General features: G+C 35.8%; 1 protein-coding gene across 2 annotated transcripts in view; it reads right to left on the reverse strand.

Annotated features, from left to right (window-relative positions):
• The window catches only part of ZNF804A (zinc finger protein 804A), a 280,325-nt gene that overhangs the window by 11,787 nt on the left and 250,425 nt on the right, over window positions 1-18,113 (reverse strand). For both annotated transcript variants that reach the window (XM_032190633.1, XM_032190632.1), the window contains one exon: window positions 15,349-15,523. The gene's annotated coding sequence lies outside the window, so the exon portion shown is untranslated. The remainder of the gene's footprint in view (window positions 1-15,348; window positions 15,524-18,113) is intronic.

Below are 18,113 nucleotides of genomic sequence, written 5' to 3' on the forward strand. Positions count from 1 at the left end.
ACTGGGGAAGGCATTATAAGTATTTGTCTTGTTTTTACAGCTTGTTTTGATGACTATTTGTCAGAATTGTTAACTGTTATTTTGGCTTTGGTAATGTACTTGGCCTGGATGTGCTTAGGAAAGTATCTGCATTATATTCTTGACTTCATATTCTTAGTTCCAGTAATGAACAATAGACAGTGATATGCCAACAATATGCCTGTAGCTTGTCTGTGTATTCAGGCATTCCGTAACATCTGAATTCCTTACTCCTTTCTGCTTTGTGACCTAGAGTGAAAAATGCATGAATAAACAGCCAGAGAAAGAAATTAATTCTGGTCAGACTATACTCAGTGAAAATCTGCTAGGCAAAATTCAGCATGTGAAAAACAAAACATCTCTTGTTAACATATTGTTATCATAAAATCTTGTCTTGAATATTAATTAGTATTTAAGAAAATATGGAAGTAAATGTGAACAACTATTTAACTGTCTTTATATTTAAAGTGTCATAGACTCTTTTACTCCTATGTGGAAAAAAGTTTCTTATCAGAGCACCCTCAGTGCATCTGGTTACTTGACTGCACTAAACAGCACAGGGACCAACTTTTAGCACAGTGAACAACTGGTGCTACACACAGGGATAGCCACTGTCTGCTTCTTCAACAGATTTTTTGGAAATCTGAATTGCCAACATCTTATTTACCAACAGTCCTCATTTCTGTGTTTCTCCTGTACTGCACTTTCATATATATAATGCTCTCTTATTATAAAGGCAAATGCGCTTTGCTATAAATGGTGGAAAAAGCGCAGTGGAAATGTCTTCCTGTTTGTAGAGTTTCTAATCAAAAGGGAACCTCTTGGGAAAAAAAAATAACTTATTGTAATGATTGGAAAAGTCTTTACATGCAGAGATATAAATTTTTCTTCCTTTCTGAGGAAAGTATATGCTCTCTAATGAAAATGTGAAACGAGGATCTTCACAATACATAATTACTATTATTACTGTTAAATGAGCCATCTTTTAGAACGTATTGAATCAGTAGGCCTCTGTTTTACTTCGCTTTTTAATCAGAACACTATATTAACTTAAAATCCTTTTGGAAAACCTACAGGGACAGTATTAGTCTGAATAAAAATTATAATGGAAATCGATGAGAGGAAAAATAGTACAATGTCGATGTGAGTAATAACATTTAAAACAAAGGAAATGTCAAACAAATGTTTTTTATTAATGTTTACTTTAGGATTGCATCACATACAAAAGGAAATGACACATCATTGAAGTATATTGCATGTCTAACTCAAACCAACAGCACAATTTATCTTATGTCATTAAGTCTTATACAAATAGTATTTTCCCACAAGGGGAATATTTACCTCTGCTTAAAATATGAAGTAATAAGTCTAATTGAAAGAGGAAGGTGTAATTCATTGTAAAGGTATTTTGTGTACCACTAGAATTTCCAACCAGCATAGCTTTTGCATTCAGCAGCAGATATAAACTTTTACAACATTTACAACGTTCATAGATATTACAAGATCTATGTTGGACAGAAGGGAAAAAAATATGGCTATGAGTCATAATTAGCAGACTTGATGAATGTTTTTTTTTGTTTGTTTTTGTTTTTTGATTTTTTTTTTTAAAGTATGTGAATAGTAAAATAGATGGTTAAGAACCCTTAAGTTTTATTGCAGTCTCAGCAATGTTTTTGCTTTTGATGTATACTTGGAGAATAAAGGACAGTATTTGTCCATGCTTTATGAGAAGGTTTGACTTCAAAATAAATAAAATAGTTGTAGCATATTTTTTCCAGTCAACAATATGAGTTGGTGGTGTGATTTCTTTCCACTAGGAAGGAATATGAACCTAGAAATGAGAATTTTGCATTTAACAACAAAAATAAGGTTCTGTTCTTACTGCTCAGGGTTTTTTTTCATTTAATGTCCACATGAATGAAATTATTTGGTTCCACTAAAGTCAAATTCTTTATTATTGTCGTGATCTTTCTTGGCACAAGCTTTTACTTTGAAGTAATTTTTTCTTGAAGTTAAATAATTAGAGTCACATAGACAGTTCTGGACAAGATTTTAATCAGTAAATGAAAACATTAAAAGAAGTACATTGAGATACAACTCATTGTCCAAACCCTTTCCACCTCTTTTAAAAATTTTGTTTAGATTAAAAAAAAATCCTCCTTGTTTGAAAATGTATTGCAGTCTTAAATGCTTTTGTATATCCAGTAGTATCAATCCTTCCAGGTTTATGGGCCTAGAAGGGTCACATAATACCTCACTGCACTTTTTTTCCAGTTTGGTTGCAGTCTCCTAGTGCTATATACCATTGTTCTTTTATTTCACTTTAGTAAAAGTAAATTTAAAAAAAAAAAAAAAAAAAGTGAGAGAAAAGATATCCATTTAATTTAAGCTCTGTTTATTTGTAATCTCCATTTTTAGCTGTGTACTATTTTCTTCTTTCCTCTACTTTTATTGCTCATGACATTAAAGCATTTTCCTAGTTTCATGAATTTCTTTCACATGGTTTAACCTCTGGTAATTTTGATTGTTTTCATCATTAAACTGGGGAAAGTGTGTCAGTTCTATTCTGCTAATAAGAATATTAATCACATCTTTGTGACAGATTTTATTTCTACACAACACTGCGATAATCCTAAAAATGTCTTTTAACACAGACTTGGAAGTTATTTCTATCTTTTGAAAATTATGTTGATTTATTAGAATATGTGGCAGAAATCACATTAGATTTTCATTAGTATAGTGAGAACAATCAAATTTCCCCTCTTTAAGCAGTTAATTAAGTTGACTGATGACTATAGTAAATAATGGTTTAATGTAGTAAAGGTTGTGAATGTAAGGAATAAAATTAGATTCAGGAAAGCCTACCACGTCTGTTATTATTTACATAAGCAAAGTTTCTACCACTAGAGAATGTTTCTTTTTTCCCTGAGTTCGTAAATTATTTGTTCCTGAAAGCTCTGGGACAAATGTATGTTTTATTTGTATGTACCAAATCATGAACTTAGTTATTGACTCTAAATCCATGTGTTGATTTTCATGTGGAATCCCCTACCTCTATACCTCCAGTAATGGAAAAGGCAGTTTGTTGCATCTGTAATGCCATCCCCCGTGAACACCTCATGTACCTGGAAGCCTGGTAAAGAGGGTAGGGAATGGAGACCTGAAAGGCAGCCTGTGTAAGTGAGGAGATGAAATGTACTGACAGGTGAGTATTCTACATCTCCCAGTCTTGCAGGATTGCTGCTATAGGGAACTTTCACACAGATGTGTGGATGGTCACACGAACAGGCCACAAATAGGGACCTTGTGATGTTTATCTGAAAACCTGTCAGAAATGGTTTTGTTGAAAGGAGAACCTTGATGACCTTCTTGTATGAAGAAGCGGCATGTAGGAAAACTACTGAGGGGTTTGCAGAATCATGAAATTAGCTGGAGCTTTTTCTGAAGGTCTAGGTAAGAAACAATGTGATATGTGAAAAGTTTTAAGATCAGAGGAATCTGAGACTGTTATGACCATTTGAAATCTACTGAGATATGCTTTTTAACCCTAGAATGCTGATCATATTTTTCGTAACATATATGCACATTTCCTTTACTCTGCATCCATCTCTTCATCACACCCTGCTAGTTCTCTCTCCCAACTATTATAGTCCTCTCTTTCATGGGTATTTGTATGCATTTATTTGAGGAAAAGATTAAGACTGGGATTTGAAGTGTGCATGCAGTGATGTTACTTCTCTAAAAATATAAAGTAATTTAAGTCCTTCACTGGAAGTAACATCTAGAGGAGAAGATGGTGAATTTGGCAGAAACTCTGGAAGAGCTGTAACAGAGAAGTTTCAATTTTAATTTACTGTGACTTCACTGGCAATCTCTACTTCTTTAACCTTATTAACTGGAAGAGACAGAACCGCCATGCGAGAGATAACGGAGAGAAATTGATGGCACTTGAACTCCCTGCTAATACTTTCTGAATGAAAGAGCTCCTTTGAAGACAGTGCAGCAATCGGATGACAGATTCTGTGATAGCTGGGCACTTCTTAATGGCTCAGCTCCAGAGGGGTCACAGATCCACAGCTGGAAGTAAGGTAGCATTTCTGGAGGGACTTGAGTTCTCCTGCCTCAAAAGTCATCTTCTATTCCTGGATGACTGCTCTGTAATTGAGTTAAAAGAGCAGCTGTGTTGGTTCAATAGAGACCTTTTTATATAGAAGTAGTACCATTTATTCCTTAGAGGAACAAATATTCTGCTGGCAGAATGATGTTACATGGTACTATCTTCCCAAGCTAAGGAGAGGGAACCAATTATAGAAGCAAAAGATGAGAAGTGTAAGGAAATGGCTAACAGCTCAGTGAGCTGCAGTCTCAGTGTAGCACAGTTATGAAAATATTGACTTTGCCAGGTCTAGATAAAAACAGGTCTGGAGTTAACAGCCCGTGGCTATACTCTTGTGGTGCCTCTCTCCATCTATCAGAGGTGTTCATGAGCCACTTACTTGAAGTGAAATTTTCTTTTCACTTTAGATTATGCCTTTGCAGACTGTAATTTCATGCCAAGCACTTCTGTGGATGTTTGGGGCTTATCTTTTAATCCTGCTTTGTTTGCTTTGCTATTCTCTCTGCTCACAAGCTTTGTTGTTAATAATATGGAGAACAGGAACAGCAGAGACTTCACCACAGGCAAATTCACTAGAAAGTTCTCCTGGATAACTAAGGAACAAAGTTAGCGAGATTTATACATGTTTTTTCAGCCATAACTGATTTGAAGAAGTTAATGGCTGACTGGAGCAGGCTCCTAAGATTGCCAGCAGCCAGTGAGTTGCCTAAAACTCTATTAATTTATGCATGGTTTATTAATTTCTGTTTTTCTTAGTTTAATTTTTTGGGGCTTCTGTTCAGTGTTTGTATGCTAGTTTCTATGCTAGACTGTTTTCCCAACAGTGGGAAAAGGTATTTTAGTCACATTTGACCTCTGCAGGCAACCTAAGAAGATCCCTGCTGAAGGCTGCAAACATTTGAGGAGTATCTGGCTGTCCCAGACATCCAAGGACATGACTTTCACTGCAGTGTACAAAGTTCTGGTCATACTGGTGACCACCACGCTACCCCCTTATGAACAGATTTGATTTTTGTGTAGTGCTTAAGCTCTTGGATGTCCTAGCAGAATGAAGCAAATGAGGCTACAGCTGTTCATCTGCAGCCCCCACAAAGGAGAGTTACATAAGTTGCAGGGAAAACAGTCCAGCATTTTTGTCAAAAGTTGATCATGATGCTGGATTTTCCAACTGTATTGAGAAATTAAAAGTGCATGTATTTAATAGATTGGAATCTGTCAGCTGTACCCAAATAAAACCCCTATTTAAGTCAATGGGAGGTTTTACTATAGAAAGGTAAAGTAAAAGCAGGTAAAAGTGGCCTTACATGCTTTTGAAAACACCATCGCTCTTTTCAGAGGCGAATGTAATATACTCCAGAGGGTACAGTTTCCCTTTATGAAACATGCATGACTTGTATTAGCCACTGTTTGTTGCGTCTGTGCTTAGTACTCAAGTGGTAGCTGAATAATTTAAAATTGCAGACATGAGTCATTAACTCTCCTATCTTCTATTGCTTTATCAGAAACTGACCTCTACTGAGTCTGTTTGCAAAATGGACTGACTAAACAGCAGTTAAAGTGAAGTTAGTTTCCGGCTATTCTGTAACAGACCTCACTTCTTTGGCTATTATAAGTGGCTTGTGAGAATAAAATCCAGTTCTTATAGGATTCCCAGAACCTTTTAACAAAAGCTTGGTCACAGCAGAACATTGTTTTCTGTCAGTAGGTAGTGGTACTTACCAGAGCAATAGGGAACACAAGAAATTTGGCATGTCTGTATTGGAACTACATTGCCGTTTAGAGAAGTGGTCTCCACAGGCTGGTGATGTGAGAAAATTAAAATTGTAGGGCTACAAATTTTGTTTTCCCTTCCTATAATGATTAGAAACCTGTTTGTTTGTTTGTTTTTTATTGAAAAACACTGTATCTTGGTTTGGGAAGGAATAAGCAAAGAGTGAGAGTGCCAAACTAAAAGCTTCCCAAGCAATAAACGCAGACAGCCAGATGTGGTTCGGTATTTCACCAAAGCAAGGACAGCTTTGGCCTTGCTAACAAGCACTGGTCTGTTACCAATGTGACAGACATCAATTATAGGTGAAAGCACGCGTATTTGGGATCTGATATTCTCCCACGGCTTGAGAAAAATAACCTTGCTTTTGCCATTGTAATAGTGACGCTTAGCACCGGAGCTGAATTGCAATGCTGCCGACATGACTGCTGTGGTCGGTGCTGAGCCCAAGCCGTGCACGCAGCCATCTGCTCTCAGACTGGGGCTGCCCCGGCCTCCTGGCTGATGCTCTCAGGATCTGGAGAGCCTTAGAGCTGTGAATTATTTGTTCATGGTACACACCGTGGAAAAAGTACTGTGGGGTGAGAACCAACTCTGAATTTTGTGCTAATTCACGAGCATGCTGCTTGTTGTGAAAGTCTGGCGGCATGGGTGTGAAAGTCAAATATAAACATAATATACAAATTTCCTAAGATCTCTGTTCCACAGTCTTGTGGAGACTGCTTAACACTGTTATTCAGCATTATGACAGCAGTTTTACAGAACTGGAAGGCAAAGGACAGGTTACATTTTTCTGTGTGACTTTAGAAAAAAAAAAAAAAAAAAAAAAAACGAAACAAAACAAACCTGACTCCTGAATACATTTAAGCTCAACAGCTCAGTGTTTTATTCCTGTCCCCAGTCAGAGCAATGACTGCAAGTGAAACAACACAACTGGCTGTTAAAAATAATGCTTGGGGTTTTATCGTCTGAGGAGGGATTAATGGGCAAAAAGGCTTGCCATTCTGTCATTTTTCTTTTTAAAACCAGGTGTAAAGCAGAAATTATCTTAACAAGCTGTGGAATATAAGATGAGGGTCTTCTGTGGGTATATTCCTATATTTAATTTAGCTTATAAATGTATTTATTTATGTCTAATATACATGTAAAACACTACTTCTATATCATAATCTGTGTTTAAGGAGCAGATTTTAAGATGTTCTTTAGCCATCCTGCTAAAAGGCTGTCATCTGTTAACCTCTGCAGGACCTTTTTCAGAAAGGTGTCCAATCACAGAACAGAACTAGGATTGTGTTAACATTTACATTCACATTTACATTGCTAGTTTCCTTGGTCTTGTGACTGGCCTTTGGTGGTGTTTTCTGATCTGGGCACAGATCCCAGCCTCACTAACCTCCCTTGCCCATCCAATCTCAGCCTAAACACAAGGATGTGCTTTCTGTGTCAGGTACAGTTCACATGAAGAACCTGTGTGCATGCTGCAGGACAAGTCCTATGTTGTCAGCTGCATATTCATGATTTTCTGAATATGAATAATTATGTAGTGAAAGACACACTAGGAGGAAAAGCGAGCAAGCTGTTTCCAGGTTTCTTATCTTCCTCTCTCGGAACGCAGATAGTTAAGTTACTGTTTTTCATAGCATGGTTACAAAACAAGAAGGAAGAAAAGAGTTACTACAGATGGAAATAGACTTTTTTGCAGATGTTTTATAAATTGTTTGGTTTTCTAATTACCACCACGACACTCTTGTGCAGTAGTTTCAGTAAATGATTTGTCTGAAGTTCCACAATGAATTGTGGTCTGTATGTTTAGATGGACATAAGCTCCCTAGGAAGCCAAAACTACTAAGCGGGAAAAGATTAAATATGAGCTCCCCTGTGAGCCCTTTTTGCACTTAACTTCCAGATGTACAAATCTGCATTTTTCAGGTCAAGTTTCTTCAAGAAATTTGGCTGTGAAAGCAGTAGCACCTAAAGTTTGGCAACTCTTATTGATTCTCACCACTTCTTTGATAAGGCTACAAAATCTTTGCTTAGAGAACCGCCCTTATCATCTTTCTTCTGTTTCATTTTGGAAAAGTAGCAGCTTACAGGGCAAGAAAAATCTGACCTAATAGCATCCAAAATATTCAGGGAAGAACTGTTGAAGCAGAGAAATTGCACAGGTTCAGTGGTTTTATAGCTTTCCCACTAAAGCTAAGTTTTTGTAGGAAAACACAGGGTACATAAAACAATCAACAGAGGTAAGCTAACACCTCCCATTGCCTGAGTGCAACTCCAGCCATTGTCTTTACTGTTTTTCTCTCTGTAGCACTGGATCTCCTGTTACCTCCCTTTTCTTGAAGGCTAACTACTTTGCTGAAGGTGTTACCAGAGCAAATACTTGGTGACATCAACGCACCACCTTGTGGTTGCAATACAAATGATTCCTGGACATGAAGGACATTTTCCAGAATGTCACGCTTTAGTTTACCTTAAGTAGCACATTCATAAGGATGTTTTCCAAAATGTACTTCATAGTCTAAAAATCACAGAAAAAAAATCAATGGAATCTAGATTTCTACACCAAAAGTTGCCAAGAGGCTTAGGTGGGACTTAGTTGCCTCACTGCAATTTTCTGTGTCTAAGGTAAGAGGAGGACTTTCATCATTATAGTTGAAGAAGGGTCTGGACCCTGTGTCTTTATTTCTTACCACAACTACTACCCTTAACCACAAAAATACTAAAAATATTTAGCATTTTCCAAAGATGAAGTATTTAATAAGCATTTTGTTTTTTAGAATGTAACATTGCTTTTAGAAACAACAGGGGAGGATTTTCTTTATCCTACAATAAAGTCCAACATACAGCATTTTAACGAGGTGTTTGCACTGCAGTATGTCACTGTGCATAAAATGGGGAATGCATTTGCAGAGAGTGCGAAGCTGCCTCGTCTTTATGACAGCAATGCAGGGGTGACCACCAAGGTCACCTTAAATAGCATGCCCATGAGCCCAACCATTGAATAGCCAGTTAGTTATAGAATCCAACTGCAATGGAAAAGATTTTTCTCTGTTACTCAGATGGTTCCTTAGAAATAATAGAGACTTTCTACACAATGTAATGCGTACTGGATTTTGATTTGTAATCTCAGTTTTAGTATAAGAAAAACATTACTATGAGTTAACAGATTTTAGAGAATACAACTATATCTCTTTTTAAAGAAAAATCACATACCTTAATAAATTATAAGTATTGGGAAAAATAAATAAATAATTAAATAAATGACAGCTTACCCAGAAATACTTTGGTGAATGCAATTTCAATAACTAACATGGTAATAGTTGATTTCACAGATCAGCTTAAAATAGTAAATCAGAATTGGTTGGTTTTATGATTAGTTGCATTTTTCCAAAAGCATTAATACACTATATTAATCCAATAAAAAGAAATAGACAATTTATGTTTCACGTAAAAGTGTAAGAGTGAAAATAAGCATGTCAGAAAAAAGTCACTTTCGTTATGTTTTCGAGCTTCTGTCTTTCAAGGTTTCCAATCTGTTTTGTCCAGTTGTTTTCACAGAGATGGTACAGAGTGGAGGTCAATCAGCAATTTTAGTTGTTGGTAAAAGCTTTAAATGGATAGCTACTTTAAATTAACATCTGCCATAGATAAAGTATCTCTGACTTAAAAGAAGTACATGCTCTAATAGGACAAAGTGATGATCATCTTCATGGTTTAGTTAATAACACAGATAAAGAGGCTTGTAAAAGTTATTTATATTGTAGTGTGTTCAGGTGAAACCACTAAGAAGAATGTAATTTCCTCTGCCTGTGACTCCTTGGGCCAATAATATCAACTTTCTTTGAAAGTTTAGCAGGTTTGTTGTTGTCTTGAAAAATGCCATGATTTTCTCTTCTAAGTGTGCAAAATGGAGTTTAACATGTTAGTGGGATATAAGCCACTTTTTTTTTTTTTTTTTTTAAACAGAATGAACTCCATGTCAAATCGTAAGTGTGTTGGTATACTGTGGTGGTTTTAGTGATGTGAGATGTGGAGAGGTTTTATCTCCACGGACTTTGAAAACATACTCGCATAATATATATCCCATAACTTCTTACTTTATTAATCAACTGAGAAACCCTAGTGTTACGCAGAGACTGACAATACGTTAGTTGACTTGCAGCCGTCACCATGTATACTTTTGGGCATTGTCTTTAATCTTTATGATAATCTCTTCTTTGTTGCAGTCTGTAGAACTGTCTTTTCCTGAAATCAGACTGAAATCATAATGGTGTTTGGGTGTTAAATCTACCTTACAACATCAGATCAGAAAATTATTCCATACTCGCTTTTGAAATTTAAAGATTAAATTCTGAGACAAGTGAAAAATAACAAGTACTAACAGTACTGAGGGCAGGGGTGAAAACAATAGGGGAGGATATAAAATTTAATTTGTAAATATTATATTATTTGCTTTTACTTTAAAGCAGGTTCACGCATGTAGGAAAGGTCAGATAACTGGTTTTGAAACTTTTGTCAGTAAATTTTGTAACCTGTGAATTTGGTCAAAATAGCAGGCAAACCCAAAACAAAATTGGACCTTATGAGAAAAAGTGCAGGATAAAATCATGTTTTCCAGAACTCATTTTGAGGAACCTTTCTTCTATGTGTTCATTAACTTACCACATGCTGACAAATGAATAAGAACAACAGCAATGCATAAAGAACTTTTTTCATGCTGTGCCTACAATAAAGACAACAATTTTACTTGGAAAGTTTTCTAGTTTCAGCTGTTATCTATGCTAGATGTCTGTTTTGGTGGCATTCACATTAAAGTAGGTATTTTCTATCAAGTAGATTTCACATGTTCCACTTAATCATCTCCATCCTCAGGTTCTCATTATGATTTTATGAGACCAATGGGACTATCTAAGCTAACCACAAGTTTTCTAAAAGTATTACACAAAATTCTAAATTATTTCTCTGATATCCCACTATATTTCTATGTATACTTACAAAACGTAAGAAAGAAAACAAACCAATCTGAGAGAAAATCTTATAACTCTGAGATAAGAGAGCAGGTATAAATCACATAGGGTTACATTTTTGCTACTTAAGAAAGCAGAACTATAAGATCAAAAGAAGTGCTTAAGATCTCATTATTCACTTATATATATATATATATATATATATATATATATATAGGAAACAACCACTTCATGATTTAAGAGACCAATTAATATGAAGTCAAGTTCTCACTAGGAATATTCAGTTACTTCTCTGTTCTCCAAAGATTAGAAATATAACATTTCCAAAAAGAGAGCTATATAAAGCAAGCAATTTGAAGATATTGGTGTTAATCTGTAACTGACAATTAGAAACACAGGTCTACTAAGTTTATTAATCAAACCTGTTAGCTATCATCTAATACTTCATGGACAATGTGTTTGAGATTACATATTTAGACTGAGCGACGGAAGAGGTACAGGTACAGAAGTACTACCTCTTTGTGTTTAACTGATTATGCTGCTAAATGTAATCAGTGTTCTTAGGCTTTTTCTTTGCTTGTTTTTCTTTATTGCCGGTTATACTTCAGTGGCCTACTAAATAGGTCATTTTCAACAATATTTATCTTTCCTTGCTGTTTAGTTCTTCTAAATATTTATAGGTGGCTATATTCTCCCGTAGTAGGCACTTGGCTAATCTATACAAATGTATCTGCTTTATAAACTATTCATTTTAGCCCCTTGCCAGATTGCATGTAATTAAATGCAAATTAAACATGTGTCAAACCTTATCAATCAGCAAGCCTGGAAAAACAACTCATCTTATTAAACTACGGTGGCTTAAGCTAAAAGAATGTCAACTTTAGGTTTTCTAAAGGAAAACCCATTCCTGTGCAGATCCAGCACTGTGTCACAGGCTACTGCTGCCAGCTTGGCTGTATTGGTTCTGTTTGAGACCTGACCACTGATGTGGATGTGGTTCATGCAGGTGGGTTGCCCTGTGGTGCCCAGGAGCATTGTAAGCAGAAGATGCCCCTGTGCCCACTGACCCAAAGGGCCCAAAAGACTAGGTAGAAGCAAATACATAATGCAGAGAAGCATCGCGTGCTCATTAGCTCTTTGAATATTAGCGAGTTTGTGGTACTCTTCATCCTGAGGGCAACCTGGAAGTTTGCTAATTATGGTGACCCTTCAGACTGAAACAAAACAAACCCCACTGCAACATGAACACAATTAAAGTATTTAAAATCCTGTCAGTATTTCATGTTTACTTTTAGGTATTTTGATCCTTTACCTGCAGCAACATGTCACTGTGAAAGGTGTTTGAGGTTTATGAAGGTTTTGTTTGTTTGTTTTAACACATGGATTTTGGAAGCATGGAGGATTTATCCATTCAGCAGGTTTCCTGGAGGGGTGCATGTAAATATCCACTGCAGGAGAAGATACCTAACAATGCATGCTTAATTACTGAGTGACTATCAAGTTTACTTCTAAAGATAATCTCTGCTTAGATTATTTAAACTCGATTCAACTCAGTATCATGTTTACTGTGCTACAAGTTTACAAAAAAAAAAAAAAAAAACAACACAAGTGTGTTGGGGGGAGTTAATCTTCTTGATATTTAAGAGTGATGGAGTAATGTCAATGGTTTGGAAACAACATCTGTGGGCAAAATCCCTGAAATGAATGGGAATATTGCAAAAAGCTCTTGTGGTTTTGGATCAAGCTTGTCTCTATAAAGTTTGGGAGAAAATTTGCATGCACATCCATTTGTCCATGCAGATGTCTATTTCTGTATTCAAAATAAACAATTGCATGCATCAACAACTGTTTTCACTTGCAAGTAGGGGTTACTGTGCATATAGATTTTATAGGTGCTTTACAAAAAAAAAAGTCCCTTTAATAAGATAGCCAAAAGCAGTTCACATTTCAGTGTTGTTATTCTGAAAGAATCATTCTTGACACTGTAGCCTAACAGTTGTGAAATATTATGTCTGCATGTAAATAGTTGTAGATTACCTAATTCAGATTTGGAATACAATAAGGTAAACAAATAGTGACTCAGTGATGAAAATGAGGTACCAATTTAAAAGCTTAATTATTTTGTTAACTTTAATATCTTTCAGGTTTAGTTGTCTAAAGTGTAAGGATTCAGACCGTAACCTCCAAGCTAATCCAGCCATGTAGACTCTCTCAGGTCAGCTGGATGTGTTAATGTGCCACCACCATGACTTTATGGATGCTGCCCTCTGCAAGGTCAGTACGACATCTAGTGGGTCATAGCTTCCTTTTGGAGGTGTTTTTCCAAGTGTCTAGAGAATTCATGAATTCTGCCTATCTTCTTCAGGTGAGACTACTAATATTAATTTCCTTTAATATATTTATTATCATACAATGTTACTTTATCAGCATGTTTCTGTAGAAGCCTTATCTGACAGAATAAGGGAAGTAAAAAGGGAATAAAACAAGTAATAAATAGCACGGGAGGCTTTACTTTGTTTATGTGGTCTTTGGTTTACCCTCGTTGCCACGGAGGAAGCTGAATTGTGCAAAAATTATAATCCTGATTTTTTTTGGCATTACTACTTTGATAAAAGGGTCAATTGGAAATAAATTTTGCCTTTTAGTTATAGCGATAGGGAAGTCCTGCAGCACTCGAAGATCAGCAGAAACAATGAGCAATTTGCACGTGCATCCTCCCCATTTCCCCCCAATATTCCAGGGAATTTGCAGTTTTGCTGCTGGCCCACGGCAGCAAATGGTTCTGGTGCCTTCATTCACCTTCTGCTGCTGACTCAGCTGTGGCAGGGAGGGGAATTGCTGGTACTGGGAGGCTCGAGCCTGCAGCACGTGTGTGCCCAGACCAAGCGGTCACAGTGCTTGCGTTAGTGGATGGAGGACACAAGACAACTAAGCTCCAATCATTCACAACTATGTTTAGCTTGGATTCAAATTCTGTAAAAATAAAATGAAACAGTATTTTTTTTTTTTTCCTAAATCAGCTCCCAGCTGCAGTGGTTGAATACCCCCGATCAGCGTGCAGACATTACATTTTTCTTTGTCTATGCAATGCCTTCTATCCATGAATCAGAACAAAGAGAGGCTTTATATATCATTTTCTCTCTCTATTTGCTGGAAGCACAAAGACTGTGCTGCATTTATCATGAGGGCTGACAGAAAGCATATGGATATAGGTATTCCTTGTTGCAGGCAGACGTTGTTCTGCTGACAGAAAGCGAGAAAAATCACCAGGCTGCTCCAATTTTTCATACTAGCTGCACTGGGCGTTTAATGACACGATTGTAGCAATTTGGTTCTATTACACAGAATAGAGAAAGATGTTTAATTTCATAATGTTTGGAATGGCTGCTTATTTATTTTTTAACATCACAGGGACAGACTGGAAACCCTTTTCCTCATCGGGTCTAGCCTAAAACTCAGAAAAATAGCAGATGCTCTACAGTGTAAAAGCAGTCCAAACAATTGCTTGGTTCCTTGTATAATCTAGTGCTCTAAAATGCCAGGGCCTATCACAAATATGCTAGGGAGACCAGATACAGAAATTCATACAAACAGCAATGGTGAGCATCAGATCAATTGTTATTGAGAGTTTGGTGTGATGCTGGCTGAAAATGAGCAGGCATCTCTAGGCTGGCATTTTGGTTGTGTTTGGTAAAAGCTGTTTTTATCTTCCACTCTCTAGGTAATTTTTTTTTTCCTTTTTTTTTTTTTTTTCTTCTTTTTTTTTTTCCTTCTTTCTTTATTCCCCCAATACTGGTAATCATAAGCATTTGTGTCAGATAACTTCCATAAACTCTCAACATACCTGGAACTCGGATCAAATTTCCACAAAGCACATACACTGTTGAAACAAATGAGATTAGTTGATCTCAGATCATCCTCGTACCTTTCTGTGTTCTACCTCTGTAATATTTTTCATTCTCAAATGTATCGATAATTAAGTCTGGAATACTTTAACTATATCCTTACTCTGAAAATACTTTACAAGGAGACTTGTGTTCTCATCTCTTTGCTACTGATGTCAATAGCGGAAGCACTAAAGGGTTAAATATCTAAGAAAGCAAAATATCTTAATAATTCAATTTTGTGTTAATTCAAGATTGGCATTAGCTCCATGGGTACAGGGATATAAGGAACCTGGCTGTCCGAGATATGTCCCTGTATAAGACCAAGTGATACTATAAACTATTCTAGACTGATCTTAATTTCATCCTAAGCCTTTCTTCGTAGAAGTTTGAACAAGCATTTTCTTCCTCATAGAAAATACTGTCTGATCATCTCTGCAAACACTCTGTACCAGAGAGAAAGCCAATGAGTGAAGAGCAATTTTCCTGCAATCCCAGTACATTATCTGTTCCTCTGGTAGAACTGAAAAGAACAGGAAACACGTAACTATAGCGATGCAAAACTGCAAAAGAAACCTTGGCAATACTTACTTATGTTAGTGGTTCTAATTGGTGCAGGAAACCATTCAGGAATGTCAGCAATATTAGTAGCAAGAAAATAACATTCTAGTTCTTTTACATCTTCTACTTTTCATTCCATCTTGTAATGTTTGGGTGTGGTTTTTCTCCTTTTTTGTGCTTTTTCTTTGTGAAAATTTTATTCAGTCTGAAGAAAAAAAGAAAATAAATTATAGGAAACAGTTGAGATAATATGTCAAGTGCATTGTAAAGTGACAATGTCTAACACAAAATGAAAGTCTCTAATATGATATAAAAGCCTCAAGTATGTTATGCCATCTGCATCGTACTTGCAGACATTTATCTTATTGGTCCTTGACTTTCAAAAGCATCCTGGAATTGAGCTCAAAACATCCTTTCTTTGTCTTTCCTTGTTGTTTTCCATTGAACAGTGAATTTTTTGGTATTTTATATATTCGGGATAGCTGATATTCTGAAAGCTCTGGGAGCCTAGAGATAGGAACCCTTTCCTTGGACTCCTTCATGCTATACCTGGGATGGTTACTATGCCATAGATAATGGTATACATTAACCTGTATAGGATTAAGGTACGATGACAGTAAGAATTTTGAAAGCACGAGCAATTTCACATTATGAAGCTCAAGCATCTCAGGTTGTTTAGGCTGTGGACTTTGTAGCAGCCAGTCTGTGAAATAATCCTTCAAACATGCTAGCACCATTTATAATTAAAGAAATGTTAAAAACATTTTGTAGTCAGTGGTGTGGTAATGTCGTGAGTGTAACTGGGTCAACAACAGTAACTCAACAAGAGTTACTATGAGAAATAAAAGTGATGGCAGCATCCAAGCCTGCCCATTTTTAATGACATGATGATGGCTTCTTAGAATACAGTGAGGAGACCTCAAAGCTTAGTGCTCTAGCTTGTGATGGTTTTTAACCCATTTTGTTTTCTTCTGCATATGTTTTAAAAACATAAACATTGTTTGAAAGCATAATCGTGTTAGTAACTGCAGTACTGTACACTTAGTGATTATTTATAGATTTTGCCTGCTTAAATTAGAGAACGTGTTTTTTTTTTTAAATATGATCTGAACGCACTAATGCAAATCATGCATGGGATTGCCATACATGTTCTTTTTTTTTTTTTTTTAATAATTGTCTGCAGTAGATGATGATGATATCATAGGACCACCTGTTTAAAATACATGAAAATTTTAGTGCTCTTTCACTCTAGCTTTTACCAACTTTATAAAATACTATGGTACCTAATTTTAATGCTCTTATGTAATAAAAACTTTATACTGGGCAACAACAATATCTCAAACAATTGTTTTTCTCATATGTGTACTAGTTTTAAAAACTATGAGCTTTAGGAAAAACTATTTTACTAAAAGATGTGGTTGAAAAAACATCGAAAAATCTTTGCTTTTGGAGTTGACATTTTAATACCACCACAGTATAAATTCTGTCACTCAGTTTGTGTGCAAAACCCAGAATGAAGTAAAAATTATACAATATCCAAGAACCACTTACCTGGATTCACAGTGATTGTTGACAGGTCATGTTGGTATTTTAATTTTAGAGACTGTATTTCAATCTTTGGAAATATTAAAAACACAGAGCAGTTGACACTGATAATTCTATTTCTTTGGCTTAAACAGATCATTTTCTATGATGATCTATCATTCTATGATGATTTTCCTCCATCTCCCAAACTATTTCCAGCTCGGTAAAGCTCATGTGAGTGATGGTGTCTAATATCATACAGTAATGTAGGAACATAAAGTTGCAATATTTTTTTTGTTGAGGTGTTTGTCTTGCAGTCTATATATTATTGTCTGATTGTTGCCCCAGGCAGCATTTTTCCCTTTTTACATTATGAATCTTTCCTTAAAAATATTATGAAATGTCAACTTTGAAGGTATAGAAGACAAATATTAGATTGGAAACTTAAATACTCATGAGTAAGATAAAGTGTTATGTGAGAACTTTTGATTAATTGCTAAATTCTGGAGAGGCAATTTTTTTCAGTGTGGGTGAATTGTTTTTAGTAGCACCACTGAAGTAGATTTACACGCCGATTTAAAGGATGATCACTACTAAAATGTCTGATGCAAGAAGTAGTTGTTAGTTATTAGTGGTAAGAGGCAAATTTACTTTTTATTTGTTTAAACACAATGATGATCTTTAGATATACAGTCAGAGTATTTGTTTTGCTATCAAATAAAGAATTCTTACATTCCTAATGGATAATTCCTATAATGTGTGGTGTTTGTATCAAGTCAAAAATCATTGTCTTGTTGGGGCTAAAAAAAAAATACGTGCAGAAAAAGATGACTCTTGCCCCAAAGAGCTCACAGTTTAAAATATCTGAACTTTATGGAGTATGCTTAACATTGTATAAACAGAAGATAACATGAAGATAATGTATGGCTTAGAGTGCCACACAGTTTAAGAACTCTTCTCAATGTGATTGTAATGAAAAAGCTTTCCTTTAAAGGTAAGTCTCTGCAATGCAAACTTTGAAGTCCACTTACTCTTTAATGAAACCTTATCCCAGTATGTTACCATTTAAAAAATTGCCCCAAAGTGGAAAAGAATTTACACTTGAATCCGCCAAAAAGTCAGTAAATTGATGCCTGTGTAAATCACTGTGTATAATCTGAGTTTTATATTTGCATAATGACTTAGTGGTGCATATTTGCTATGTAAATGTGGAGTGTGTAGAGGTGGTGTTAGCTCCAGGGAGAAATATTTTTGATGTACTTGTCAATCGG

This window comes from Aythya fuligula, chromosome 6 (assembly GCF_009819795.1).
Source record: "Aythya fuligula isolate bAytFul2 chromosome 6, bAytFul2.pri, whole genome shotgun sequence".
NCBI lineage: Eukaryota > Metazoa > Chordata > Aves > Anseriformes > Anatidae > Aythya > Aythya fuligula.